General features: G+C 44.3%; 1 protein-coding gene and 1 long non-coding RNA gene across 2 annotated transcripts in view; one reads left to right on the plus strand and one right to left on the minus strand.

The window, feature by feature from the left end:
- Positions 1-1286: 1286 nt before the first annotated feature.
- LOC135399249 (uncharacterized) lies at positions 1287-2053 on the minus strand. The gene is made up of 3 exons (XR_010424230.1): positions 1933-2053; positions 1615-1647; positions 1287-1344 (listed from the first exon to the last, which is right to left on the minus strand). It is a non-coding gene; the product is annotated as an uncharacterized LOC135399249 (long non-coding RNA).
- An 8506-nt stretch (positions 2054-10559) lies between these two features.
- LOC135399255 (endothelin-converting enzyme 1-like) overlaps positions 10560-27762 on the plus strand; it is a 135130-nt gene continuing 117927 nt past the window's right edge. The window contains exon 1 of the mRNA XM_064631092.1: positions 10560-10606. The gene's annotated coding sequence lies outside the window, so the exon portion shown is untranslated. The remainder of the gene's footprint in view (positions 10607-27762) is intronic.

The raw sequence follows: 27762 nt of genomic DNA on the forward strand, positions 1-27762 counted from the left end.
ATGGTAGTGTAATGCTTCTTATCGTTGGCAGTATTATAGCATGTGAGGGATATAACACGTCAAATAATTTCAGGTAACATTTCATAACTCACCAATGGTACACTTACACCTCATTATCATAGTAAGTGATACATCTGTCTGGGAACAATTGTCCACAATTTGTCATTCCCACGGAAGATTGTTCTGCCTTGATACAGCAAAACAAATTTTGATACCTGCCATTGATCCAATTTTTTTAGCACCACTGTTTTGAAAACAGCTTTCACGACTGTAACTTCAGAGATCCTTGGCAGAGCATTACCTCTTGTCTATGTATTATAATAATTATTATAATGACAGGCAATAAGTTACGCAAATGTGAATAAATCTTGTGTTGACGGAGTGTTGTCCATTCAAGAGCCATCGCACAAGTCCACATCCAACTCTTCACGCACAGATATTTATTATTTGCTATGCACAGACCGTTATCAGCGTGCACCACACTGGCAATGTCCCTTGGGATTTGAAGCGAGGACTCACAAAAATAAAAAATGAAATACACAGTTTTGTAAGTACTTCAATTGCAATGAAAACGGGATGGTTGGACAGTAAATTGGACGGTTTCATTATAACAGTGGTACACAGGAAAAAAACTCGGGGTGTTGGAGGGGATCTGGATTGATCTCTGGGCACAACCAAGTGTAAAATTTTGGAAGGGTTAGTACATCCTGAAATGACCCTCATGCCTGAGACCCCACTATTCGAATAATGCACCTCCCTTTTACAGTAAGAGGCCTCTTACTATCTACGGCATATCCTATCGAAGCTCACAGGACAGCAAATTTGGCCAATGCTTATGTGACAGTGCCTCGTAGAACATGCAGCTTTTCTGTTGAATTGACACTACATCTCTGGTAGCCCCTTTAATGTCTGGAGGTAGGTGCATCATTTTACATTTAACCAGCAGTAATGTATAGCATTGCAAAAAAGGAAACAAGGGCTTAATCTCAACGCTGCATCAGCATCATTCATCATCTCACAATAATGTTGTTGTTGTCAGCCTCTGCACAAAGATTTGGGTGGACCTGAAACGGACCTTTTTTTTCTTTTCATTTCCTGTTTTCAAGTTATTTTGTCTTGGCATGTAGCTGTGAGATGTCAGTAGAAGCCATGAAGTCATTTTCTCTACTTCTTGAACTTTGATGAAGAAAGCACTGTTCTGGAAGATCCTAATTTGTCAGAGGCGTCGTAAAGGCATTACTGTAAAAACCAGGTCTCTCAGCAAAATTGCCGTGCACACATACGTACATTGTTTGATGCCGTTTCATGGATGGATGGGACTTGGATCAGCAGCACCTGGTCCTTCTATAACACAGAATGTCAAAAGTGCATCTCAAGTTGGCTACGACAACCGCCCTACAGCACACAAACAGTTCACAAACAGAGAGATAAAAGGAAACTGGGAAGTGGTTTATGGCGCTTATGTTACGGCAGAGGTACTGTTTGTATATAGTGCCTGTTTCTAACACCAGCACACAAACAGCGTCAGTTCTTCCTTTTAGTGATCGGGGTTCATAGTTTGCGAATTGTTCTGTGTCCAAAAACACATTATATGTATTTAAGTAATGTACGTACCACTTGCGCTTGACCCTGTCGAGCTGCCTGCAGCTGTAATACACATGAAAACCAATCATGTCTACCACATTCCACAAAAGTCACAGGTTCAGTAACAAGGAAAGTTTCATGATAACGCGTCCGACAACGAGAAAAGCCAACACGTTCATATGAATGACATCATGTTATTTTACTTGTTCATTGTATTTTATTTATCTAGTTATTAATCATAGGTTAGGGGATACCTTACGTTGTACCGATTTCGTCTTTTGCTGCTAAGTTACTCACGCGCAAGAGTGACAGATCCGATTGGGAAACTACATAGACATTGTGACTTACTGTCGAAGTTGCTGGCTCGCTTTGTTCGTGGAACACTGTCGGAACGGCGTCAAGTTTCAATTCGTTCCTTTTTTGTGTCAATCCAAGTTGCACTTGCACGATGTTCTCATCCAGGTACACATTATCGGTGAACTGCGAGGAGCATACACGGACAGCATGAACACTCCTTGCTTCATCTGGATACCCGCTAGTGATGTAGCTGCTTCCAACTTTCGCTTCGTCTGGGGTCTGGCTGTAGCTGTATCCTTGGCGTGCGAAATCAAACATCGATGTTTTCGAAGGAAGTTTTCCTGGAGTCAGGAACGCTGCGTCGGTTTCCAAACGACATCTCACGCGAAGGATGCAAGCGTAGAGATAGTATCCGCGTCACTAGAAAGTGTCACATGCGAATACGGGCGACGTGCCGGAAAAAAACAAAGCAGCCCCAGACGTGGCGGCAGACGACAGCGTCCTTCAAAGCGGATTAGCCAGATTCCACCTTGCGTCACGCGATGTTGTTGGCGCTGGCGCTTTCGAAGATCAAAACGAAACCGGATCTTTTAAATTCGATTCCTCATCGCCCGGTCCGTTTTGGAAGGATAAAATTTGGCAAATAGCTCGTGGTAGTGTACCGAACACGTTGGTATTGGATTCGTAACCACGGTTCCGGATGCGACAGTCCCTTGAAGACTGGCGCATGGCACTACGCTGCGGCCGAAAGTGCGCTCTCCTATACTGATAGCGCATGGTGGTGCTGCGTATTTCTCCTGGCGCGCTACTGCTTCTCCTTATCTGCAACGGCGTATGTAGTTGACGGACTATATTTCTTTTCCTTCTTAAGTTGAACACAACTATAGACTTATTATGGATCCTTGAGTGGATCTGAGGTTTTCTCTAGTACGCCTCCCGTATTTGTGAGCCGTTATATTCCCCAGATGACGCTCGTGACAACAAATTAGATGGTTTAGGTTTGTCGTGGGGAGATATTCGGTCGGACCACCTGCCCCGTGATGTTTGTGATCTCTTATGGAAGGCTGCTTGGGGACTTCTTACTGTGAGAGATCGCCTAAACCGCTGGGGTGCTAAGAGTATCTCGCTTTGTCCTAACTGTCCGAATGTTGAAACGGTGCTTCATGTTCATGATGAATGTTTTGTAGCAAAAACGATCTGATGTCTTGTCTGTCGCGTTTTTTTCTTTTCGTTATCGTGCAGGTGGGCGAGTTAGCTTTCTGATGCTGGTTGTTGCCGTGGCCCGGTACGCCTTGTGGCGTAATATTGGTAGAGCCGTTGCTCAAAGTAGGCGCCTTTGAATTCAGTGATGCTTCTCGGAGATACACAGTGTCTGCAGCGTTGGTCTGTACAGATACGTTTCCGTCATCAAGGGTCGGGTGTCTCTCTCGTGCCATTGGTTACTGTGAGGGTTGTCTCCGCCTTGAACTTAGTGTTCTCTTCGTCGTATTGAATTAGTATTAGTATTAGTGCTGCTTGTATAGTATTGTATCGCATCGTAATATAACATACGCGAACAATGTACTTTGGTGTGTCCGAATGTTGTTAAATACATTCTGATCAGAATTATTCTTTCATTATAGAGCGCTTATGGTTCGCAGGGCACTTTCGTGTAGCGCGACACGAAATTTAATGATTGGCAAAGCATTAATGAATGAATGAAGCTTCTAACTTATCAGTTCAACTTTATAAAGTTTATGGTACATACAGGTTGTCCACCGTAACTATAGAAGTAATTTTTGAAAATAGGAAAACGGGAGCGCTTCTACTTGAGCGTCAAAAAATGACCATCACATCGTCTTATTTCCAGGCTCTTTTCTCGCGCTATAAGTGTCTCGATTTTTGTTGTGAAAACTGTATTGTTATCAGTGACTCCGAGGGACCCGATGCTCTCCTTGGGTCAATCTCCTACCTTTGATAATTAAAAAGTTCATTAATGAAAGTTGAAAAGTACATCGCCACTGGTTAAAACTGGGAAAAAGGTATTTTTCGATTTTTTTAAATTACTTCTATAGTTACGGTGGACACTCTGTATATATAATTATAAGTTTTTATATAATGAAATCAAACAACCCAGGAAAACCGTTTATAAGTTTTAATTTTATAAGCTTATAACTAGGCAAGTACCAGTGTCGTGTTCGCAGCACCGCTGTGCTGCATTGGATGGCCATTCAGAGATGCGAGGAACAATTTGCATGAGACACAGGTTCATAATGCAGAAGCGTTCTACCCACTCCCATGCTTGTTCCACACTTTTCTCAGCGGTACACAACGCCTATAAAAAATTTCGACATATTGGACATAGAATATAGCTCAGAACATCATGACGTATGTATAGTATGAGTGGTTTTGACGCTCACCCATACGGCGTGAGCCGAGGAAATACCACGTACCTGTATTTGTAGATGCGCTTATCGGTGTTACAGATCCCTGGATGGGGATTCGGCAGTGGGCGTTCACAAATTCTGCAAACATGCGGTGTAACCTAGCGACTTTGGCGACTACGCCGCGAATAGAGCTAGCATATTACGTATCTTCATAGATATCCTCGCCTCCTCTCGCCGACGCTGTTTCGTAACGTACATTAGATGCCGAGCGCACGTAGCTACACCAAGAGTGCGGCCCAAAACTGCATATATAAAAAGTGCGGGGATGGAACAAAAGGAAGCGCAACAGCTTGTTTGCCTCATTGCGGAGTGCGTTTTCCAGCATCACCGTGGCGCCAGTTGTCAACTAAGTCTGTGTTTCTACGTGCGACTGCGCTTTATTTTTATCAGTAATATAGTACCTTTTTGATTGCGTGTTAGCGCCGCGAAGCAGCTGTGGCTATGAGCGGCGTACAGATGTGGACATATGGAGAGAGGACAGCAGGAAGGAGTGGGGGACAGAGGGATTAGTATGCGTCTTCGGCCGACATTCTGAGGGAACTGCGCCGACATTCGTCTGGAAAGTCTTCGGAAAACCCAGGGAAAACTTCAGACAGCACATCCTGTGGTAGGATTCGAACCCACCACCTCCCAGTCTTCAGCACGAACTTGGCTACCACCAACAAGCGGAACGCCTTAACCCGCTCGGCCATGTCGCTGGTATACTATAGTATTATCATGTGTTCATTGTGCATAACATATATGACACAGACATATTTAGTTGATTTCTACAATAGATACAGCATAAGTTTGTTGCTTCTGTAGTAGTAGTTTCAAAGGGACCACAAGTTGCTTCTTCTTCTCTTTCTGTTTTGTCTTGTGGACGTGAATAGCGGTCGTTATTTTTGTTTCTGTTTGGTTTCGGTTCATTTTCGAAACGACAGAACTCGGTTTGTAACTGATAATTCCGATTTCCGGTGCGGGATCGGGTGCTGTTCGGTTCTCTGATTTGTACCACGCACGGACATCTTGTTTCGGTACATGGAATGACTCGGCCAGAAAATGTGAATTTCCCGCGTTGAATCGAGAAACGACGTCGAAATAAGAATATGAACGACACCAATATAAAAATAGAAAGTTCAGTACAGTCTATACGCTGCGCCATGCGTTATTCACAAAAGAAAAAAAAAGCATAAGATACGAATTTCGCGTATCAAAATAACCAGTCGGGGAAGAAAATTGCTTCTTCTCTTTTCCCGGCGTAAGTGGAGAAATCGCAGCGCAGCCTTGGACGAACCGCCAAATAGGATTTCGTGGCTGCATTCCGGTCACCCCTAAATTTTGCCCCTCTCTCTTTCCCTAGCCAATATAGCGGGTATTCTAAGCTAACGTTTTGGGTAGGATGCCTAGCCACTGTATAGCCACTAGGACCTTTTTGTGCTGGTGGTGATTGCGGTGATGGTGTGGGGGCATTGCCCGGCATCCAAAAATATTTAATCAGACCGTTGTCTTATTTACTGATACATTGGAATCTCGCGAACGAACGGTATAGAGGCCACCAGTGCTTTGTTCTTTCATACAGTCTCTCTACTTGCATCCGTTCTATTATGGGTTGAAGGCATTGTGAGTAGGACAATATTTTATTGCAAGTTCGGAGGAGCAAATTACCGCCTCTTATGTACCGTTATTTATTTATTTTTGTTCGGGTATGTGAAATAAGTCCGAGCTAAATTGCGTCATCTACATCACTCTGCAAACAAGATAATCGTAAAATAATCTTTTACTCCGACAAAAAAATGCAACCGTGGACAACTCCTCCAGGGGAACATAAAGCTTGTCCGAGAGAGCACTCCTTTTATAAATGAAATATATATGAATGAAAACACTTTACGCAGACGACTGCAGCGGGAACTATGGTGGACTAGAAAGATTGGTGTGCCGATCTTCCTGCCGACAGATGGCGCCAAGCGTATCTCGTCGCTATGCGATCAAATCTCCTCTTGCGGCTGATTTCAGTGCTACTCATCATGTGATTACTCACCTGCCGTTAACCCATGTGCCTTTTCTTGGCTCTGCATGCAAAGTGCCCCTTGAGTGTCAACTGCAGCAGCAAACGAATGATATATAGATATCAGTCCTGATATTCGTCGGCGTGTCTGGATCAGCCCTCGCATCTGGGACATCTGTACTGCGATAACGATAAAGACGTGTTCGAGCAGCCGGTTTTTCCTTTGGGTAGTGATATTGGTGATATGTGCTGATCCTTCCCTTCATTTGAGCGACCTTTACCTTCTAGGTTGCGAGGTCCGGTAACGGGGAATTGTGATAGAAATGTTTAAGTAGGTGTTGGGCTAGGAGCGTGAGATATGTAAAAATATGTTAATATGTTAATTGCAGCTAACCAACGGAAGCGACAGAATTACTGATTACAGTCTGCACATGAGCAGTCTGTCGAAGGAAGAAATCCGGAAGACAAAAAGGACTACACGAAGATATAACGATTTATTTATTTGTTTCAGAGTACTGCTGGTCCCAGAAGGGACCCTGGAAGGAGTAGGGAAGGTACACTAATTATACTATGTACACATAATACACTCATATAGTGGCGACAATTCGGAAGAAACTCGCAAATGAGTCGCGGTAAAGGGGCCCCAAGTTACCTTTGCGTACGTGACGATCGGTAGCACGAGCGTTCTATATACGGATGTTCAACATCATTTGTAATTTGTAATGCCACTCGTTGATGCTTGCCACTGCTTTGCAAAGGTGCGCACTATGAGACGAGCCAGGCGAGCGTGAGCTATAAGCAAAGCACACCGAAAAAAGAAAAAAAAAGATCGGCATATTGAGGACGCACGTTTAGACATCGCTGTGTTTTTCGGAATATATCGCGCGACATACTATGCAGTCATCAGCGAATAAACATGCTTTACGATTAATGTTACTTAGCATATCATTTATACAAACAATAATAATAATAACAATAATAATAATTGGGGGTTTACGTCGCGAGACAACTGAGATTTATACAAGCAAGGAACAGCAAAAGTCTCAAGACTGATTCCTGTGGTATACCCCAGATGTGGTGCCCAGTCTTCGCAGGATGACTTAAAGGGGTACAGAGGGCCATCTAAAAAAAATTCAGATTAAGACGTCTGATAAAAGTGTGTGTGTGTCATTTTAGCGAATAGCGCGAAATGTTTTTATGTTTGCAATTTGTTTCCCAGAAAAGAGCTCACATAAACATGGCTCCGCGCGTTCACCCTCAACTCGCCACTTCGGGTATAACGAGGAGAAGGCAGACTTGTACGTATCTTGAGTACGTACTCAAAATACACTATTTTCAATACTTTTTCCAGTATTGTGGTACTCTACTCAGTACTTTTCCAGACAAGTATTTTTAAAGTATTTAAAATACTTTCCCCCAGTATTTGCTACTCAGTACTCAAAATACTTTCCTTCCTCGTCAAGCCGTATTCAGCATACTTCCCCGCCGTGTCCAGATTTTCAGCTCACTGGAACTTAACCCCCCTTGTTTCTTTCTTTCTTTCTTTTTCGAGGGGGGGGGGGATTCGCGCATTTATCATTTATCCTCCTGTACAATAGGCTGGTCCCACGCTTGGCCTTGCTTGTCAATAGCCCGAACCCTTCGTCAGAAAACGGTTCCTATTCATATTGCCAGGTTGAAAGACCCGAGCTGATATACAGGAGGGATTACGAAGTTTTGTGTCAGAACATACCACCAAAGTCAGACTTGTACGTATCTTGAGTACGTACTCAAAGTACAGTATTTTAAATACTTTTTCCGGTATTTTGGTACTCTACTCAATACTTTTTGTGACAAGTATTTTCAAAGTATTTAAAGTACTTTTTCCCGTATTTGCTACTCAGTGCTCAAAATACTTTCCTTCTTCGTTAAGCACACTTCCAGCTGTGTCCAGATTTCCAGGCCACTGGAACTTAGCACTATTTTCTCTTCCATTTTTCGGGAATTCAGGAATCTGTCATTTATCGTCCTGTATACCATAGGCTGGTCCCACGCTTGGCCTTGTTGTCATAGCCAACATTGTCAGACAACGCTTCCTATTCATACTGCCAGGTGAATCCCCAGAAGATTAGGTACAAGGGAATCCCGGCATTTATTTCCTTGGTCATCAAAGCAATAAACACGTGCCAGAGGTTGAAAGACCCGAGCTGACATGCACGAGGGATTACGAAGTTTTGGGTCAGAAAATATCAACTTCTGTCAAGTATTACTTGACACCTAGACGTTGCAAATGAAAGACATGCTTAAGCATGACAGGGGGGGGGGGGATATATATTTATTGAATGGAAAGGTCTGCCAGACCAAGGTCGGCATGCTATTCCATTAAAAAAAAGCAAAAGAAATTTAAAAAAAGAAAAAAAAGAAGAAAAAGGAAAAAAAAAATGAAATAAATAGAAAGGAAAGGACGAATAGGAAAAGGTGAGTCTCCGTAAAAAGGAAAAGCATGACAGATGAAGTTTATTCCTTTCATTTGTAGGGCTACGTTAAGAATGCACGTTTCACTTACTGCTAAATACTAAAGCACTTTAAAGAGTATCTTAAATACTTCTTACAGTATTTAATACTCTACTCAAATTACTTTCAGTTTTGAGTATTTTGTACTCTATTTTAAATACTTTTAGGTGGAGTACTTAGTATCTTATTTTAAATACTTTTGCGCAGTATTTTGTACAAGTCTGACCAAAGTTTACTTGAGTTCACCAAAGTTCACCAAACATTACTTGACACCTAGACCTTGCAAATAAAAGATATGCTTAAGTATGGCGGATAACGTTTAGTTCTTTCATTTGTGTGGCCGCGTTCAGAATACGCGTTTCACTTACTGCAATAATAAAGTACTTTAACGAGTATCTTAAATACTTCTTAGAGTATTTAGTACTTTACACAAATTACTTCCAGTTTTGAGTATTTTATACTCTATTTTAAATACTTTTTATGTGGACTATTTAGTATCTTATTTTAAATACTTTTCCGCAGTATTTTGTACATGTCTGGGATAAGGTATGATGCCACATCACCGATGACGTTACAGGGGTAACTTGTTCGATCACACAGGGAGTCCCGGAGCCAAGGCATGATCTTGGTATTAGGTGTCAACTGTCTATAGGGTACGTACACGGTCAAATGTCTTGGAGAGATGCAAGAATAAAATGTCAGTTTGTAGGTTATTATCTAAACCTAATGCCGAGTCGAAAATGAAATCAGACAGGGCCCTGACAGCGGAGTAATCCCCACGAAATCGATGCTGCAAGGGAGTTAGTAATCCGTTCTCTTCCAGGAATGATGTTACTTGATCATGATGTTACTTGTTTGGAAAAGATGTGCTCCTACAATTCACAACAGCTGGAAAGCAAAGAAAATTTCTAAACCAAAGACGAGCATCCTGCCTTACGTATAGGTTTTACACCTTCGTCCAGCGACGTCTAGAAAATAATTATGAGAAAGTGCCCAACCCACTCGGCGTACCTTCTAAGATACCTTCTAATATTGTCTTGCCCAGAAGGCCTCAATAACGCCTCCTAGAGTAGCCAGTCCCGAGTCTTTTGGGACTAGCATATCCACTTGTTTTTCCTTTACCAACCAACCCGCAGAAGACTTCTTGATATTTAGCTTCGTCAGTGGCATAATAACAAATACATATACAAGTACTGATTTAAAGTAATGTAATACTACTAATAATTCGCGGCTTTAAGTCGTGAGACAACGGTGATAGATCTATGATTAAAGAGGATCGCCACATTTCTATATTACCTGTTCTCTCCTGTGCGCTACTATGTTCCTGTTTCGCTGGATACTTAGAGCAATCATACGCCAAATTTTCTGGGGGTCCGCAACAAAGACGTGGCTATCATATTTCTTTTTAGCTTCACTTAATTTCCTCCTTTAGAACCTACGTCAAACCTGAAACCAGGGTTAGATTACATCTCCGTCTAATTTCGGTTATGCGACGTTTATGATGCTAAACGTCGCGTGTTTTGGGGCTTGGTGGAGCAGTCTTTTGGGCTCTTCTTGTACACATGATCTCACCCAAATTTTCTGCATTGTTATAGCTATCGCCTCGGTACCTGGAAAGAAGATACAGTTGCGACGCTGCAGCACTATCTTTGATAAAAAGCACCGCCGAGATTTCAAGAATCTTGTTATCGTCTACTGCGAGGTCATGACGTCATGGATTCACAGTCTACTTAAGCACTTGCACAACGGCTGGAGTTCGCAGTCTTGTGGAGCTCTTCTTGTGCACATGATTTCATCTAAATTTTCTGCATTGTTATAGGTGAGCAATTTAAGCCGTGTCCTTATTTTTCTTTTTTCGTTTGCGTACCCACGAGACTCCCTTGGAAAGGTGAACATATTATACTTCCTACGTTGCTGTGAGTCCGAGTCACGTTGTCATAAATATGTCTGCCGTTGACAAAGAATTACGTGACTCGTACATGCAGAGCATTGGGAAGGATACATTTGTAGTCCGCTGCACTAGCTGTTTAAACTACTATCATTGTGGCAAGTGTTCGAACTTGACGAAAACTGCATTGAAAGCGCTTACTGATGTGAAGCGCAGCGAATGGATTTGTACTACGTGTCAGGCTTGCGGAAAACGTATGTCAAAATCTCAACAAAACGAGCCTTCCCTTGCCAACCTTCTGTTCGAAATACGACAGAATGTGGATAAAATGGATCTCGCTCTCTAAAAAATCGACTCTTTAGAAAAAAGATTCCAAGATCTATCAACTAAATATGACACACTAGTTGCTCAGGTTGCGAACAATGAAGCTGAGATCAAAAGTTTGGATGAACGACTTCTCGAAACAACAGAGCTTCCAAAAAGCAAAGAGGCTGAAATAAAATCATTGAGTTTGAATGACCTTGAGCAATACAACCGTCGCTCTAACTTTGAAATTCCCGGTATTTCGTTTTCTCCTGACGAAGATATCATGCAGGTGTTAAACACAATTGCAACAGAAATTGGGGTTCCTCATTTAACTGCTTCTGACATTGAGGCAGCTCACGGTGTCCCTACTAAGGTTGACACTACGAAACCGCCTATCCTGATTCGTTTTAAGGAGCCACAGCGGAGGGACGCTTGGCAAAAAAATTCAAATAAACTAAAGAGAAGCGCTGGAGATGACGATGGTAAATATCCGTTCATCTGCGAGAATGTAACTGCAGTTAACAAGTTGCTGCTTAGACAAACGCGCCTTTTTGCAAAAGAGAAACAGTTTGCCTATGTATGGGTGCGGAATGGACGGATCTTTGGTAGGCGTCATGAAGATGCTGAAGCTAATCGAATTACCCATATTAGTGACCTGCATCTGCTGTAGGTCTGGCTGTTAGAGCTGTGCCTTTCCTTTTTTTTTTTCGTTTGTAGGTGATTTTTTTAATTATTATTATTGACCATGAACTGTATTAAGTTATGTGATTTGGCAGAAATTGTAAATCCAATATTCTCTGCTGTTCATTTGGACATTAGAAGCATAAAGAGGCATTTTGACGATCTTACTGTGCTGATTTCGCAAATTCTGAAGTGTGGTACATCGTTTGTTGCTTTATCTGAAACGTGGTTATGTGATATGAATGACTCTCACTACACAATAGACGGGTATGTTCCTGGATTTTCACACCGGCACAACGACCGCCATGGCGGAGTTGGCTTATATGTGAGGGATAATGTAGCATACAGAGTTCGGTCAGATATCTCTCAAAATACTCCACTTTTTGAGTGCATTTTCAGTGAAATCTTGGATAGTACACGCATGTTATCCCATGGTGGAATACAAATATGAGCGTTTCCTTCTCGTCCTTTACTTATAGGTGTTGTATATAGATCGCCGCGAAGTTCTGTTACCCACTTTTTAGATGAGCTGGATGGGGTACTGTTCACATGCTGGTCTCAAAGGTATAACGTAGTTATACTTACTTATATATATATGTTATACTTATACTATAATCTAAACGAAGAATTCTGAACACAAGGTGTGGCTGCTTGCGACATCAGTGACCACGAGCTCATTTATGTAACGTGTAATACGACTCCGGCCAGCCATTTGGAGACTTCCTTTCGATCGTTCTTGGATTTTGCTCAGGCTGAGCGATATCTATCTTCACAGACGTATTCGTTTCCTGGTTGTTCTAGTGCACAAGAGAAATTTAGCCAATTTTTTAGTATTTCGCAATCCATTATTACAAAATCAACTCGTCAGACACCTGTTACAAAACGTAATACTCCGAAGAAATCTTGGGCATCTTCTGGCCTCCTCAAATCAATAAAACACAAAAATAATCTGTACAAAAAATGTCCCTCTCATCCAACAAACTTTGACTTGCTTTTTTTTTTAACACCAGCTCTGGTGAGGTAACTAACGGCCAAAGACAGATATATACTGAATTTAATGATTACTTTAGCAGCATATCCGATCAGGTAGATTGTATCCCGCCCTGTGGTGATGTTCCGATTTTATTACCTCAGTCTCATTCCTCCCCATTTTTTCTTCAACCGACATGTGCACAAGAAGCTGGGAGCGTAATTCAGAATCTTAAGTTGAAACACTCAAGAGCTCCAGACAACATTCCTGTAACGTTCTTAAAGCAGTTTAAGTCACATGTGCTAACCGGTGTTATCAATGATATTTTTACTGAAGGAATTTTTCCCCAAGAGCTGGAGGTCGCCAAGGTTGTCCCAGTGCATAAGAAGGGCGATAAGCTTTTGGTATCTAACTACAGGCCGATAGCGATACTTTCACCGTTGAGTAAAGTAATAGAGACACTCCTCTTACGGAGGCTTACAGATTATTTTGACAAACTCAACCTTTTATCTGAATCTCAGTTTGGTTTTCGAAGGAGCAGATCTACTGAAATAGCATTAAAGGAGCATTAAAGTACTATCTAACATGGCAAAAAACTGCTGTCATCTTGTAAAGCAGTATGTGAAAAGCATCCCCACAAAATATTTTTGTCCAAAGTTGTTTCACCGCGGCGCAATTAATTTGCAAAATCGCCTACCCACTCTTTCAAATCACCCACTCTAGTGTGACGTTTGTGGTAGAGAGCCCCCTCATTCGTTGGTAGGAAAAACTGTCTGCTATGAACATTCCGAGATGTTTCTTGTTGACTTCTATTCTCTATATGATTTATATCACGTTTTCTAAAAAAAAAACAAAGCATATATGCACCCTGACAAAATAAGGTAATATATGTATAATAAGAGCAATATATCCGTGGCTTCTGTGCAATATCGGAACTCACTGTAGCAGAAAGCAAGCCATGACGTCGGTGTTGTGGCTCCACCTGTTAGCCACTGAACCAACTGTGCGGTGAAAACTGTCAGAAAGGCTGCATACTGTCGGGAAGCACTGGGGTATCGCTGTACAACTCACAGTTAATTTCGGGCTGCACCACTCGTTCTTCCCGTGGTGTCAGCGGTCCCAAAATATCGAGGCCGTGTCGTTGATAGCCTTCAAATCCTCCGTTTGGGACATCACGTAGCCGGAGACGCCTGGCGTCTCCGAAGCGGTAGCAGACGCTCCGGCCTGCGCGGTGTTGCTCACCTCGATCATGTGATCCCAGATCCAATGACGAGCGTCCCTACCACTCGCGTCGCATAGTGACGCGCGTGGCGGCGCTCATCACGTGGCTATCCTGAAGGCGAAGGAGGGTGTTTCGCGCACTGGGGATTCGGTGGGCTATTGCAGGCGTCCCAATTTCGCTACGGTTGCACTAACTGTGGGAAAACTGTTTTCGGCCGCCTAACATTCCGTACCGACCAAAAACAGAAACAAAGCTGTGTGCCTCTAGACTGCTCCTTTAAGTAATGCTCTTGAGAAAATTAGAAGGTGCATCGATTCTAAGATACTTACTATGGGCATTTTTTATAGATTTAATGAAAGCTTTCGATCTAATTGACCACAAACTGTTGCTGCTGAAACTTGAAAGATACGGGATAAGAGGAGTACCATTGCGCCAGCTCCGAAGTTACTTAACTGGAAGAAAGCAGTATGTCTCCATTGGGGAAATTCCGATCACATTTGGCTGAGTGCAAAGTAGGTGTGTCGCAAGGGTCAATCTTGGGTCCATTCCTGTATTTAGTTTTTATCAATGAGTTGCCAAAGTTCTTAGCCAAAGACTGCACATTGTACGCTGATGAAACCAACATATTCGAACAAGGCAGCACACCTCAGGGCTTGTTTCATGAAGCTAACCTTGTCCTTAGCAAACTATCGCTCTGGCTGTCGCAGAACAGGTTAGTTCCAAATTATACTAAATCGAACTATGTTGTGTTTCACCCTAGTCAAGTCTTTAAATATAAGTCACTTTCCTGTTTGCTTTTCATCAATTGCACTTAAGAGGGTGAAGACTGTTTAAAGTCTTAGGTGTCACGTTGGATGAACACCTCAGTTGGCACGACCACGTATCGAATATTAGACGCAAATTACTACCATGGCTGCATGCCCTGGTTAAAACAAAACGTCTTCTTCCGATCAATGCTCTTCTTAAACTGTACTATGCACTGATACACTCGCATATCAGCTATGGTCAAGAAGTGTATGGGCTCACTTTTCGTACTACTGTTCATCCGCTTTTAATCCTACAAAAGCGTGCTCTACGCACAGTACTAAATATTCAACCAGATACGTCAATCACTTTTGCATTTTCACTACTATCAATCATGGACGTATTTACTCTGACTACGTACAAGGTTAGCCTCTTTATCCACGGCTTATTTATAACTCTAATGTTCCTCATTTTATCCACATAACACGCTTTAGTTCCATATATTCCCTTAGAAGAGACGATATGTATCTTAGGATATCGTTGCCTCGCACAAACTATGATAAACAGGAGCTAACTTTTATTGGATCTAAGATATGGAATTCGTTGCCGGTAGAATTGAGGAAGTTTAATAACCCGTTTTTATTCAAAAAGCAATTGAAATTCCTTTGTATGTCACGCTTGTAATGTTGCTGAGCATTTTCATCTCTTTCTCTCTTTTTTTTTAGTTCCTTGGTATAATTGAACATATGTTTGGTATTTATCTCTTCTCTTTCTCTTTTACTCCTCTGCTTTTTTGACATATTTTGATAAAGCTGTTAAATTATTCCCACAAGACGTGCTATTGTATGTTATTAGTGTTTTGCAACCATGTATATATTTGGGACTACATCACAGACCTGCCCTCGCAGTCCCACATTTAACTTTGTGTGCTTGGTATGTGTAATAAACTATTTTGATTGATTTTAATTGATTGATTGTTATGCATGGTCTTCGAGTGTAAACCTTGCGAGACTTCTTGGGCACGAACTTTGTTATGCATATGTGTAGAGTGGCCTTGAAAAATTTCATGCCCTTTTAACATTTTTCGTGGTGCTACAGATCTGTTTAAAATAGTACAAGGATCTGCCCTAGGAAAATCGTAGAAAGTCTGGATTTTAGATTTTAGGTCTATCATACTTGAATTTTATATGGTGCATCTCAAAAGAACCATCTTGTGATCTGAAAGTCCACCAAGTACTGGCAATCCCATTTCCAGTCAAAGGTGTTAGACACCAGAAACGGATCAAGTATTGAAGCAGAAGATGCTTCAATTCTAGTGTAGCTCTTGACGGCCTGGGATAGATCATAGCAAAAGGCAATATCCAGTAGTGAATTTCCATTTATGAAGTCACCAACTCCAGTTAGGGTTTCCTAATTTACACCCGCAATTACCCGCAAAGATAACTTTTTGATGATGTGTTACTGTTAGAAATCATGTAACCATATATTGCGTTCAAGAAAGAAGGCATGTAACTGTTGCCGCAGTCGACCACACTGAGGCGGACAACGTCACGACTATCGCAAGGTGGGACCGTATACTCAACAATCATGTCATTATATCCTTAACAGTATTCAACATCAATAAGTTCCATTTGTAGCTACGTTATATTTAATATAACCTGATGATGGTGGTCATGAGGTAAGAGAAAAAGATGGGGATGTGAGCCGCGACAGGGTCAGACTGGCTACGCCATCACCGGTCGATAATCTAGGTTGAAAAGAGCGAAGAGAAAGAAACCATCAAGGAGGCGAGCTCTCGGAAGCAGTAATCACTCTGTATTTTGTTTTTCGACCCGTCTGTCATCATCCAACGAAGATAAGACGTGCGGCCACGTGGCCCGCAACATTCCGATATCTTTAGCTTGCAGGGATCGTCGGCTAGGCAGACGTGACGGTAGCAAGTGTCACGTGGTTTCCTTACAAAGAACTGCGGATGCTAGTAAACAGTCAGTACGCAAACCAACGTAGTGCTGGTCCAAATATACTCACCATAAAAATTGCCAAGCATACATACACCGACACGGGACATCTTGGACTAGTTCAACGAGAACCCGCTTGGTTCGCAGCGAGCGCATAGCGCCGGAGCTCAGGGGCTTGGCTTCTAAACAGGGGCATCGCGCATTCCATGTATTGAATAAGGCGGTAAGCACACCAGTTCTTCTAGCCCACCATACGGGAACCGCGAGAAAAAGTCACCGTAGTTACTTGTAGTGACTTGTCTCCTTGACTTGTCTTGACTTGACTTGTCACCCGTAGTGACTTGTCTCACAACAGACATTGTTGACCGTACAAAGGTAGCCCACTAACTATCCACGTAACTGCACTCAAGCACGTTAACTACGCTAACACTGGGTTAAGATTACATTCGACACGAACTAAAAGTAGGCTTCCGAGATACAGAGAGTAGGTCGATAGCACATTCGTTTAGAGTACATGGCAAAAGGTAACATAAAGGCACACTGAAACAGTCAACTTTTCTGGTCCCCTTTTGGCGCAAGCGGCTCCACCTTTCGACGGTATCATCGTTCCACACTTCTGCTCCATTCAGAACAGCGTCATGCGTAGAGCGGATCGCCCCCCGAGACAACAAAAAGTGGTTCCTTGCCTCAAAAGCTAATTTTCTCTGACTACACTTGTTGTCTGTGTGCTTGAGAATGCTTCACAAGAAGCTCGAAAGTTAGAACGCACTTGTAGGTCATTCTTCGCAGTCTTAACTTCCCAAACTCTAGTAACTTATATGGTCTCCCTCGGCGGCAAAATGGCGTTTACCGGTGCCCATAGCTCGGCGTTTCGGGCATTCGAAACTCGCGATCACAATCATCTGATAAGGCGTGATTTCGGACTCTGCTACGAACTCACGTGGAGGTCGACATGGCGTATTGGTGAGCACGATCATGCCGTATATTAGCGCACTCACCAGATAACATCACACTCTGTTTACAAGTGTGATGTTATCCGGTGAGCACACTAATATGCGGGATGATCGAGCTCACCGATAGGCCATGTCGACGTTCACGTGAGTTCGTAGCAGGGTCCGAAATCACGTCTAATCAGATGATTGTGATCGTGAGTTTCGAAGGCCCGAAACGCCGAGCTATGCCGGTGCCATGCCGCTATGGGGCAAACCGCAACAACTTGGAAACGTAAAGGTGGTATGCAGATCGTAGAGAAAAAGCAAGACACAGAGAAAAGCATAGGACGTTCAGAAAGCAACTGCGCCCAAATACTGCTGTGGAGTCTTTTCGGCACTACATTGGTCTCTCTACGCGTCTTTTCAACCATCCGTTAATTTCGGCCATTCGTAGACGGCGTTTTTCAAGCATTCATAACGCAGTAATGCCATATAAGGATCTCATCCCTGCGCACAAGCCGCCGTCCCAACAGCGTAGTCCACTATGGGCTTTTCAAGGCCCTGTAGTTAGCACGGTGGTCCCCAGACTCCCTGACAAGAAAGCTGTGTCAAGCTGCGTCGCCCGTCAGTGCAGCCTGGACCTAATGACCCAGTACAGCGACCGAATAGTTGTGTTCACACACGTTTCTAGCACGGCAACGGGGTCTACTTGTGCTTACGTGATCCCGGAGTTCCCCGTTCAAGGGTCTCTTAAGTTATCGTACCGTACGTCCTCGACTGCTGCGGAGCTCTATGCAATGGCTCTGGCACTCAACTACATGGAGTTTTCCTCCAGTGCCAGTTCATGGATTATTTATAGCGACTCAAAGAGTGGCCTACAAGCGTTGCAGAATTTGCTTGTGTCTGACGCCATTTCTGCCGCCCTATACGAGGCCATCACGTCTTACAGCACCTGCGCTTCGGCTGGCCACGACGTGATGTTGCAGTGGGTACCTGGTCACTGTGGAATTCAAGGAAATGACAGGCTGACGCTGCAGCGTGTCGGGCATACCAGCTTGCGTCCACGCGGAAGGTGTTCTTTTCGCGATGAGACGCGAAATGCATGCTACGTTCCCTTCGACAACGGCTCAATAGGAACCTTGTTTCTCTGGCAGTGCACGGTCCTCTCTGCTGTTTACCATCGACCCTGAGTTAACTTTCCGCTCCCCTCAGTCTCTTCTGCATTCCATGGAGTGCCGTATCTACCGGCTCCGCCAGAATGTTCCCTATGCTGCTCGGCTGCTTCAAAAGATAGGGAAGGCGGACTCGCCCAACTGCCCTGACTGTGGTGTCTTCGAAGATTCAGAGCATATATGCTGGTGTTGTGCACGCGATACTCCGATGCCCGATCTAAACTTCAGCGCTAGCTCACGGCCCTAGACAGTCGCCCTCTTGGGTTATCTGCGGTTTTGGGTACCCGAGCCCCGCATCACCCAGTCAACAACGGTACGAAGAATCAACGTTGGAATAACGTTGCAAGGTATACCATTGTAGAACCTATGCTAACCTGCGACGTAGAATCTGCATAGAAAGTGACTGCGCGAATGCGTGTTCAAGCAACAGTCGTTAAGTGTAGAAATTTCGACGTTGCTAACTGTTACCTTACAATGATACAACATTTCCGAACTGTTGTCAGATGTCGTTTCTTCTACGTTTTCTTCTGTTACCTTCCTACTATATATTCTGTATGAGTGTTTCATATGTACCAGTGCACCTGCACCACACAATTTGTTTTCGAGCTGCTCCAAAGCTCACGCGGGAAAATCTTTCCACGTGCAAGGCACAAAGTCCAGCACAGGCAGCTCATAACTGCCTCAAGAACTCCTTGAACGTACTTCGTCTTCATCAGTCCTTATAACGTTTCACGAACACTCCTTGACTTGAGAAATTGTTCAGCTTCTTTGGGCGCTCCAGGAGCGCAGCACGCGCGGCATAGCTGTGGTTGGGTGGAGGACTAAAGTATCCCTTTACATTACTGTTGCCAGTACTAGTGTATACAACAACAGCAACTTCATTTTGAGATGACGAATGTGGCTAGTGCATACACATAGTACGATATGATATCCGTCACACTTATGAAAAAAGCTGTATGAATGCCGCTGAGCAATCCCAGCAGTAGGGATTTGTCCTCATTATTATCACTTTGCAGAACAAATTCCGGGTCATCAAAAAACAGCCGTCGCGCTGTCGGGAGTATTGTCCATTACCGACACCTCTATCCGTGTGCAAGGTTTCCTCGATCAAGCAGTGCTTGAACTTCAAGGCACGTTTCTATTTCACTAACGCCAGGAAGGAACGGCGCTTCTTTTTCTTAACATTCTCTTGGCTGGTCATCTGAAGACGAAGAAGTAAAGTTGTCGCGCCGGTGCCCGCGCCCTGCATCTACGTACGTAGGTGCATCTCCTCGATACTTTTTTCCAGATGTTCCTTCCTGGCAGCTTCTCAAATAAGTGAATATATAGAAAAACAAAAGGCAACAACGTCGCGGCATGCATATACCGAGGACGAGAAAGCCTACGTATATCCCAACTTGTTTACAAAGACCGTTAGGTCATCGAGAGCAAGAAAACGGCAAAAAAAACTAAGACCTGGCAATTATGGGCAAATGAATTCAACAGCCAGGAGTCCGACCACGAACAGTAAAACAACTACGAAAACTTTGGGACAATATGAAGTCCTTGATGAAGAATGAAGGCTCTGGTAACGCGGGAAGGCTTTCGCAAAACAGGTACGGAGAGGAAATACCTCGTTGCCTTCTATGTTTCAGTATAACAAGAGTTGTCTGCCTGATCCGAAATAAACGTATATCCCCCCCCCCCACCCCGCCCCCCACCACCATGCTATAGCTCGCGCCCTTTTCTGCAGATGGAGGAAGTCAAAGAACATACATGTCCACGATAAGTCAGCTCGTGGAAACAGCTGCAACGCACGTCAACACACGGGTTTCGAACATATTCGATGGGGATGGCCGCTACACACGCTTTGCAGCCCCGAAGTAGTGCGCTTTACTGCAGCCACTTCAGAATCAGCCTCTACAGGATAGTGCCATTAAGTTTTGGTAGTTGTGTCAATCCATAGTTTATTTAGCTATAGTTATCAATGATGTATTGTTAGCTATCAGGATCGACGACTACAATGCTTCGTGACATGAGTACTGTTTCTTAGTCGCGTAGTAGATCACTTGAGTTGCTTGTTTCATTGCCTGCTTCGCCATTACCCTCTTCGCTGTTATCAACGCTTTAACTTCCATAATACAGGTCCGAATAACTCACAGGCTACCAGTCGTGCAGCGTATTCACATGCATCGTCTGCACATTCTTCTCCGCTTTGTCCACCATCTCCTAACCCTTTGGTCTCCTCCTTTGTCCACCTTTGTTCACCTCCTTTGTTTCGTTTCTCTACTTTTGATGCCTTCTCCTCAGTCTTGTCATCTGGCGTCTCCTATACCTTCTCCTGCTACTTCACCTGTACCCATGCCCCAGACTTCTGCCACGCCACGCCGCTCGATCTCTTCCTGCCTTTCCAGTTGGTAGTTCGGATACATTGCGCACCAATGATGATTACAGTGGCACATCTGCGATCACGCCCAGCACATCGAAACCTGCAACAAATTTACATAGAAGTGGAATTGGGGTGCGAGAATTGTCGCAGACCGCCTTGCTGGAAACCACACTGTCAGCAGAGCTGGTTGAGAGGACAGGTTCCATAAGAAATGACCAGTGTCAAGAGTATATTATGCACAAATTACCAGTTGAGCTTTTAAAACTAGAGTTGCGGCAGAAAGACGACGAGCACCACCAGATGCTGGAACAGCGACAAGGCAAGCACCTATTAGAGATGGAGTACCTTCGCTTGCAAGTCGCCGTGACTGAACTGCAGAAGAAACAGCTGGACATGGAGTTGCAGAAGAAATAAAAATTGTGTTCAGAATTCAAAACACCACATCCGTTTCGCATCCGTCATTTTTTTTTCTTTTCTGAAAGTTGTGTTTAGAAGCCGTTATGGCGAACTTGGCTGCCAGGGATTTTCCCAGCACCACCCCACACCCCCTAACAACTCCCCGAATTTTGATCTGTATTTGAAGCTATAGGTCTTGTTTCTTCAACTGTATCTTAAGTTTACTTAGGAAATATTTGTCGAACTTTCGAAATTCACCGAGTGAACTACTAGATGTGTCGGTAGCTTCATTCTCCAAATACAACAAACCGTGCAACCGTGCAAACCGTGCAACGTTACCGAGCTTACACAGAGGCCATTTTTATTCACCTGCCTTCAGAAGGGTGCCTATTGCCGTCGTCGACTGTCTATATGGAGTAGAGTGCTGATTGAACGACGACAACGTGGTACACCCACCTTCATTCCGCTAGAACCCCCACCCGAAATTATAGTCCTGGGAAAATCCCTAGTGGCTGCCCTGTTCGATTGTAAGGAGCGGGTAGTACGACATCCCTGGGTGCAAGGGAATCTCTTCACATTTGTACTGTTTACTTGTTGGTTCTATACTCAGAAATATACTGCTGCCTTTAATGTAACCGAAGAAGAGTCCATCCATCCAGACAAGAAATCAACCATAAGATGAAATAGCAAAAGTGCATTAATGCGCTGCACACTACAGCTAGTCGCGTAGATGCACGAAAATGACGGCACGGTAATGAACCACAACTGCTGCAATTTGTCCAATTCGCAAAATTCCTAGAGATGAGCGCCCCTGGTACGGCCGCTCCTGATGTGAGTGATGTCGTCGCGCTTCAGCTCTTCCAAAAAGCTGTTTCGTTTGTACCCTGCGCGGCATCTACCTCCCCTGAGTCGTTCATTCTTCGTGCAATGTTGTGCAATGCTGCGCACGCGGTTATGATTGTCAACGATGTCTCGACTTTGGTTTGAAGTTTCATGTCTAGGCATGGCAGAAATTTCTTTCGAGGTATGAAAAGTCTTCCTTAATTTGACGTAGCTGAGTAAAATTGGCACCATCCGAAAGGGTATTCCACGTTACTCCTTTTTATAGGACGTGCTCACACCATAGAATGACATCGTGCCAGTCTGTATCAGACTTGTACGTAGCGCGTTACAAGCAATTACGTTATTATCAATCAGTTACTTCTTAGTAATTTTGCGAGTAATCGATTTGTCTTCCAAGCAAGTATTTGTCCTTTATTTTTCTTTTGAGTAATCGATTAGCAATGATCGATTTATTTTCGACTAAGGGCCCATGCATAGACAGAATGAACACATGGGCTCCACAGCAGGCTTTCCCACCTGCTTTGCTATTCCACTACAATAAGTCGAGCGCGGATGGCAACGCAAAAGACAGTGATCTGCATTTTCCGATATGCCGCAAGACGGCCAATCGTCCGTACGAGAAGGGGGGGGGGGGGTGTTCGTTTGCCTGCCATGATAAAGGGTAAGTGTGAAATGGGGAGTATGACATGTGCCGGCCATCTGGTAGACAAAACTCCGTAATGTGCGAAATAGACCTCTGAACAGGACGACTTTTCCGGGCCCAACCCGGCCCGGGCCCGGTCTACCCTGTTTTTACGCGGCCCCGTGACTCCGCGAATAGAGCCCGACCTAGCATTTCCGGCCGTGACTTACGCATGAGATCAATAGTCGTGACTTACGCGTTTGTCATAAAAATTTATAAGTAAATGTATAAGAAGAGGAGGCAAGGCCACAAACATAAAAGAACTGGCGGTTTAACACCGCAGCAGCACCAAACCAAATTAGATCCAGAACGCACGTGAGCAAGCGCGTTATCGTTACACTAAAAGTTTTTGTGGAGGTAGTAGATGTTGTCGACAAACTCCTCCCAATCCCTACCGCCCTCACCAAGCTTTTCGAACGTGATTGTGAAAAATGTGAGGAGTCGGTAGCAATGTGAAGTGGCTTTGAGAAGGTTCTAAAGGGTCGAATCATACGCATAATGCAGTGTCTGTTGCTTGTTTTTGCAAATATATGCACAGGAATGACGCAGGCACCTCATGATATGAACTAATGTCTTGCATTGTGTGGAATTAGCTGCGTGACGCGGCCGAGCCAGACTCTCGGAAACATGTTTGAAGGCAAGGCACGGAGCACACCAGTCAATAAGAAGCGCGGCCCGTGCAGGGCTCTAGGGAGAAACTTGAGCATGGGCACAACAGGAGGGACGGGACGAACACACAACTCGTGTCACAAGTCGTATGTTCGTCCTGAACCACTAGTTATGCCCAGAGTTAGGCTTAGCGCATTATAGACCTTGTCGCGTTACTCACACACCACTAGTCTCCGTGCGCTCCTTAGACTCTTTCCCAGCGAAGACACGACAAGGATGGGCTGCCAAAATCGCTCTTCCCATTGGGATGAATGTTGGTGACCGCCGTCTTTAACGAGTATGACTGACGATAACGTAAGATTCCATATAACTAGTCATCCGGTAAACATCTGTGTAGCGTATGAACATCCGAAAGATCAAGGAAAAACAAGATTGATTGCTTCCGCGTGCGATATGCACACTTGTTCACATGAGGAGTGCTGGCCGATGCGATATCTGTTCTACATCGGTTCCCGTGATGGAGAAAATGAACCGGCACGAAATGAACACGAGCGGACTGGAAAATGAACGAAAACAGTAAAACACACACGGGAAAATGAAGTAACTCGGCTAGCGGCAGCCCACACGCGCACAGTTAATATGACTGCCACGAGTTGGCAACACTAATGGCGGCGCCCATCTGTTGTTTCGCGTTTTTCTTTATAGGAAAGGGAAGGACTGTGGTTAGATAGGTGATAGGCTTTCGATGGTGTTCTGCAGAGCGCGTACTTTCTTTTCAACTACCCTTTAAAGCGCAGGAATTCCACATCCACTACTCCTACCCAGCATGCCTCTCAATTTTGAAAGCTGTCCTTCGCTCCCCACTCCCTGCCACCCCTTCATACACTCATCATACACATCAAACCTTTCTAGCGTGCCCTCGAGTTGCTGTGCCTATACTGCCCCCCCCCCCCATAAAACGCTCGGACCGGCGCTTATCATGCCTAAACCTCTACGCTTCTTTTGCCCGACATTCCCATTCTGTGCGTTCTACCGAAGCCAATATTGCGATCGCAACAATGGATCTCGCTCTTCTGCTCGCTGTCGAACGTTCACTGAAGCGCGAGGCCAGGCGAAAAATACGTAGCACGCGGCAGTCATATGAGCAGTCGATCTTCCGAATGGTATGTTCAGTCGTGACTTGGAAAAGTGCGTACCGCCGAAACTGGCTGGAAATGCCTCACACGCGAACGCGAATGGTTCGAGAGCATATCGACATGAGTATAGGAAGGTATGTTGGCCAATCCGCATGGAATGTAGCAGGGACGTGTGAGAGGGTAAAATACTAGGGAGAGACTCGGACCACTTACCTACACTTTGCTATTGCACGTTGGTTTGATGCTGCTACGCGTAAATGTGGAAGTCTGAATTTCGGCAAGTATAGGAAGCGGAATGAAAGTGAAGGTAAGTTCATGAGTTACACGTGTTTGTAGCGAAGGCTATGCGTCGCAACTGCTGCACGCAGTATCCACGACGAATATGCTGTGAAACACAAAGCGACTGCCTCGGGGAAGATATTATTGAAAAATTGATTTTTCAAATGAAAAGGCATAATAGTTACACGTAATATATATGAAAAAGAAACAGATAAAGCAGATTATTTTCACGAGACCTACGGAAAAAACCCGGTGACTGGAAAAGTCTTCCCTAAATTTTATTACTCATTTGGTATACTGTGGAAAGAGCTCTGAAGGATAAGGTGCAATAGTGGAGAGAGACGCGAACGAAAAAAAAGAAAAAAAAGAAAGCGGAACGAAACAAACACTGGTATTTTCACGCAAAAGGCACACACACTCCGTGTCTCGTCCATTCCAATTTTTCATTCCCTTTTTTCTGCAGGACCTTATTATCCAGGAAACATAAGAACTGCCGCATTTTACATCAGGGTCGCTTGCTAACGGGGCCACAAGCCTGATGAAACGGTTGCGCAAAGGTATGAGACATAAGGTTGGAGACTGTGCACAGATGATATCAATGACTGCCAAGTGCCATGTAGCATAAGGAAGGGTTGCGAAAGGCAGTTTTTGGACTCGGTTCTGCAGTCTGAATCAGTCACTGTTATTAGAGGCAGTTGCGGCCTACGAGGGCAAAATAAACTGGAAGCAAACTCCTGGAAAAATTAATACCTGCGGAGTCTCGCAAGCACCGTTACAGCTAGGACACGACGAATAAGGTACCGGGTTCTAGTCCTCAACTTGAATATCGGCGAAGACGCATGCTGACCCCTTCATGAGTAACATATTACGTCCTCAAAAGAAAAAAAAAAAAAATGAAAGCGCAAGGAACAGTCACTGTGTTCCAGAACATTGTCGCACGGGAATTACATTTTTTTGCCGCTGGACACGAAGCATCGCCAACTCTCATGACCAGAGCTGTTATAAGTTACTCAGAAGTAATTAAGTTGCAGGTGCATTTAGGTAACTCAGAAAGTGATTTACAGAAGTTACCGAAACCTAAATGTGTTGCAGTTTGCTCACCAAATGTAACTGAGTAACCTGTAAGATACTTCAGACGATGCAAGAGTTGTGCTTTTTAGAAACTCGAAGTAATAGCAGGCTTGTTGCTTCTCCATTAGGAGTCATTTTGTATGATCGACGCAGTCGGGAGGTGGTATCCCTCTACAGCAGTAGTTCTCAACTCTTTTGCAATTCGAGGAAACCCGTGATCGTGCTAGCACAACCTGAAGGAACCTGCTATACTGGGGCAACTGTGCAGAAGTGGGAAGGGAGTTGCCTCAGGACAGAAGCCGCCAGAAGCCGCAGAAGTGGGTGAGGCGAACCAGATGACGTACAAGTTGCAAATTACTGCTCTGTCTAACTGAGTATTTAATTGTTCAACTATAATTTATTTAACTGTTTATTGTTTCGTTGCAAGATGTCGCTTCTGAGTTTGCCGGGTTCAGTGTACTGTTTCACAGTACTTGCCCGCAGATAACGTATTGTGGGTTGCAACTGAAGCTTGTAAATCCCAAGACCCCGTAGGCAGGAGAGTAGCTCCGAGTTTCCAAGTACTTGAAATGCCTTCGATACACAAAAAACAAGCAAAAGTGTGGTCGGAGAAACTGTTGAGTTCAGTTGCGAGTTGTGTAAACCGATGAAGACGACAGCTGCTGGCTCTACTTTTTGCAATCAGCGTCAACCGCGGCAACCTGGCGCTGCGATCTCGATGTTAATTCCAATGCCACCGATCAAGTGTTAAGCATTGTCCAATAACATGGCTTTCCGAGAGCGAGCCTTGGTAGGTGGTCAAGTTAACATTCGCGGGTGCTGAACAGAATCCTGTTCGCGGAACCCCGGTTGAGAAACACTGCTCTACAGTATCCTGTATTGTGTTGAGGGCACATGTCCTCGACCCACCCACCATCACCAGTGACCCCTTGAGCCGAAAGCACTGTGTATACTATACAACGTCTTGAAGATGGAGTGGGAATACAACGAGGGGTGGATCATGTTACGTAGCATCATGTGGCTATCCTAAGTTAATTTAAGGAATTAAGTGGTTCGTTTCTGTTGGCTGTGCGTGCTCCGATTGGACAACAACAACTTTATCTTCAGATGATGAATGGGGAGACTCTACCCATTGCTGGTGGTAATGTGTGGAATGGAATAATGAGCCCCTTCACAATAAGGATCGAAGTCCTGTGGTGTCCAAAAAGGTCAAAAGAGCTTTGAGGGTAGTGCGTTGGTGGGCTGGATCTGGAAAAGGACCAAGCAATTTTGATAGAGGGGGGGGGGGGCGAGAGTCCAGCTGATGAAGGGACCCGGAGAGTGCGGTTCGGGAAGGTTGGTAGTGTGGACAATGAAGACGAATGTGCTCTAGATCTTCTAGAGCACCGCAGTGACAGTATCTGGGAGAGTCAACTTGTCTCAAGCGGTAACGCCACTGAGCTGCAAAAGCCACATCGAGTCGCATTAATGCAGCATCTTGTCGAGAGGTGTTTCATTAAGCGTCATGGAACAGCTGAAAAGGATGAACTTTTCTCAGCATAGGTGGGGGGACAATGTCAGTTGTCCATTGGTGGGAAGCCAGGGGTGTCACGAGACGTCGAAGAATGGAACGACGGTCCCCTCTCAGCAGCCCAATACGCGTCCGTCTCTGAGACGAGAGAACTGCTTCTGCGGCGCTGTCGGCCTGTTTATTCCACACTACACCACAATGGGTTGGA

Source organism: Ornithodoros turicata, chromosome 1 (genome assembly GCF_037126465.1).
Source record: "Ornithodoros turicata isolate Travis chromosome 1, ASM3712646v1, whole genome shotgun sequence".
Lineage (NCBI taxonomy): Eukaryota > Metazoa > Arthropoda > Arachnida > Ixodida > Argasidae > Ornithodoros > Ornithodoros turicata.